The sequence below is a fragment of the Pelobates fuscus genome, chromosome 5, assembly GCF_036172605.1.
Source record: "Pelobates fuscus isolate aPelFus1 chromosome 5, aPelFus1.pri, whole genome shotgun sequence".
Classification (NCBI taxonomy): domain Eukaryota; kingdom Metazoa; phylum Chordata; class Amphibia; order Anura; family Pelobatidae; genus Pelobates; species Pelobates fuscus.
Genome location: NC_086321.1, coordinates 231,076,131 through 231,079,618, shown reverse-complemented (window position 1 = coordinate 231,079,618; position 3,488 = coordinate 231,076,131).

The following is a 3,488-nucleotide window of genomic DNA, read 5'->3' as shown; positions in this document are numbered from 1 at the left end:
CCTTTTTGTTTAAATTTGTTCCTGCAAGCAGTGGTCTCATTTCCTCTGCACCTTTCCTTGCAGTCCTATCTAGGTGAAAAAAAATAGTTTCATGGGAAAACCCTTTCTAAAGCTCATCAAGAACCGTACAAGTGAGGACCTCACGAAGCATCCCAGGTGGGGAATATACCACCTATGCTGATTATACTGAGCTGGCTATCTGCTCAGGTCAATGTGAGTATAACTTACAACTTATTTTATATATTTTGGCTTAATATTTTATACAGAGAACACTATTGTTGCACCTTTTTATTTTCACATATATCCTGCTGCTAAGACATCTGCTGGTTAATACCTCCCATCGATATCCCTGAAGAGGGGGATCAAATCCACTGCAAGCGCTATATACTAGAGCTGGCTTTAGCTCTATTACATGTGAGTAGGCCATTTGGATTTCCTTTTAAATTGGAGAATTTCTGCTCTTCTTTTATATGTTCCTGGATTTTGAACATCTGGACGGTATATTAACCTGAAGATACAAGCAAACCCTATCAGACTTACCCGTACTATTGTAAATCAGACTTTATCTTCGACTTTTTGTTTGTATTTTTATATTCATGGTTTTATATCATAGGACAGTGTATATTTTGCTCCACTTTTATTGTCTCATCAGTATCTATTTTATCCCTTACCCCTAGGCGCACCCTATTGTTTTGTATTTCTATTATTCCTTTTGGGTTTTTAGGAGAGAATGTACCCGTCTAGGTGTGCTGCCTTCCTTATAGAAACTTAGCGCTATTCCATCGCTCGCTTTTATTTTTTCATTTACAAAGTACTCTATTATGATTGGCATTTATATAGCGACAACTTATTCCACAGCGCTTTACAAAACTATAAATGGGGAAATTTTACAACAAATCAGACTATTTAAAAATGATATTACAGAAACAATAGGATGATGAGGATCCTGCACACAACTGCTCACAATCTAGAGATTGACATAGCTGTTGTTACACTGTGTTCGTCACTCTGTGTCCCCTAGACTCCCATGCCTCCAACAAGGAGAGGCTGTTAGTGGGCAGATGCAAAGTGATCCCTTCCACTTCCTGTCCAGCCTCATACACACAGTACTGAGTCTTATACCCTCTCTAACTGTTCCTGCAGCTTTGCTATCAAGGCTCACTTTACTACAGAGGAAGATCTCTCCCCACATCCCTATTTTAAACCCAAAAAGGCACATTATAAGTGCTTAAAACTGGCTCGCCACACTGGATAGGTGCCTACTCTGCCTAATGGGAAATATGGCCCTGATAATAAAAATGTTTCTATAATTACCCCCTACCTTCAGGTTTTCATCTACCTGCTGAACTCTGATGTCTAATAAAGTCCTATGGTGTATGTGTTCATGGGATATGGAATTCAACCCCCAGCAGCAGTTCTACTCATTACATAGGAGGAAAAGAACTGCACTGTAAACATTCAGCTGTTATCCACTTTTTCAGCAGTGGTGCTTATCCTGTATTAAGAGCCCCTGTGGTGTATCACCAAATTAATATAAATATTACACAAGGTTCGTCTACATTAAAAAAGGTATTTATTTAGAAGGCAACAACACAATACTATAAAATGTATCACAAACACACAGCCCAGACCCACGGAGCAACAACCCTTTTAAATCTATCTATATAGTAATCCCCTTCCCCACACGTTTGATCTCACCCACGGTTAGGCCTTCACATCTAGTAATGGCTCACTGCTGCAAGTCCAACATCACATCCACCAAGGAAGAAAAGGAAGCAACAGAGTATAACATGGTTCACCAAGATAGCACATGGCGTCTGCACATCTGCTCAGTAGCACAGCCAAGAAGGAACAGAGAGGAATGAGGATAGAGGGGGAGTGGTTATCTCTTTCCTGACTTGTAAAGGTATTGAATTACCATATCAAAGGTTAAGCTTATCCCCCTGTAAGAAAGATCTACATGAACTTGGTCACATGACCCCTGGTCACCATAACCCCATTAACATTATTTTGAATGGGCCTGTGCATAGCTTTTGCCAGAGCACACTTCACATGCACAGCTATGGATCAGGCTCTTTTTAAGAGCAGGAAAAGGGAGATGGAATGTATGTTAATTGAAGATTATGCTAGCTTTAGTGTACAGATAATCTTAATTTTAATAATGACAGGAGGCGAGTATTTTGCATAATCTTTCTTTACTAACTCCATAGCAGCAAAGAAAAGAGTGACATAACTTTTAACCAATCATAATATAGAATAGGGTATAAGAGGTGTGACCTATGACATAATTTCCTCTTTAAACTTGCGACATCACAAGGTAATAATGTAGAAATAACAGAACATTAGAAAAGTCCATGAAATAAGAAACTGGAAACTCAATCAGAATAAATTGAACTGGAACAGGTAGAATGCAGATGAAGGCATCCCATTTTCAAACGATGGTCTCCCTAGACCTGATGATATATCTCCTGATGCGATGATGAAGACATCTTGTATGGAGACTTTATTGATTCCGTGTAACCTCTGTTACAGCTGAAATGAGAGTATAAGGTGCGTTAGAGTCCAGACATGATTGTCTAAAAACAATGAGTGTCTGTCCCTTAATTCAACTCAATATTGACTAATAAAATGTGAATAAACTAAACTAAACGTCCTCCCCTAATGGTGTTAAATAAGTATCCCACCCCAAACAGTATGTATATATATATATATATATATATATATCCATATATATCCATATCCATATATATCCATAAGTGAATGAAAATAAGACATTGAAACAAGTGTTACCGAGTCAGGCATTATACCCCCATATGAGAGAGTCAAGTGTCATAAGTAGAGGTGAAGATGAAAGGGAGGGAAGAACGAAAGAGAACAGGGAGGGAAAATACTCGCCTCCTGTCATTATTAAAATTAAGATTATCTGTACACTAAAGCTAGCATAATCTTCAATTTTATCACATGACAGGAGGCTTCGTATTTTGCAATTTCAACGCTGTGAAAGAAAAGAAAAGGCTGGGTTATCCAGAGGACGAAAGTAGAATGTCCTAAAGGTAGATTCTCTGGTCCAGTCCGCTGCTCGCAAGAAAGGGATGCGCCTGCCGCATAAGCGGAAGAGGCCGCTGCCCCACACACGGAGTGTGCTCCGAAAGCTTGGTAAATACCGGCAAGGGATAATAGCCATCTAACCCATCTGGCCAGTGTAGTGACCGAAACCGGACCATAAGGGCGGACGTAAGAGATGAGAAGCTGATGAGTGGAAGGCTGCCGCAACATCGCGGTGGCTTCCATGTATTGACGGAGGGTTGAGACCACGCAGAGTTGAGGGTCAGAAGGGAAGAAAGGGTAGAAAACCGAGTGAGAGTTGGACTTAGTGCGACGTGAGATCCGAAAGGTGACACCCGCCGGACAGAAGGTAAACGCGTTGGCGTCAAATGCGCGTACGTCCGATACCCGTCGGAAAGAAACCAGACAGAGCAGGAGGGTGA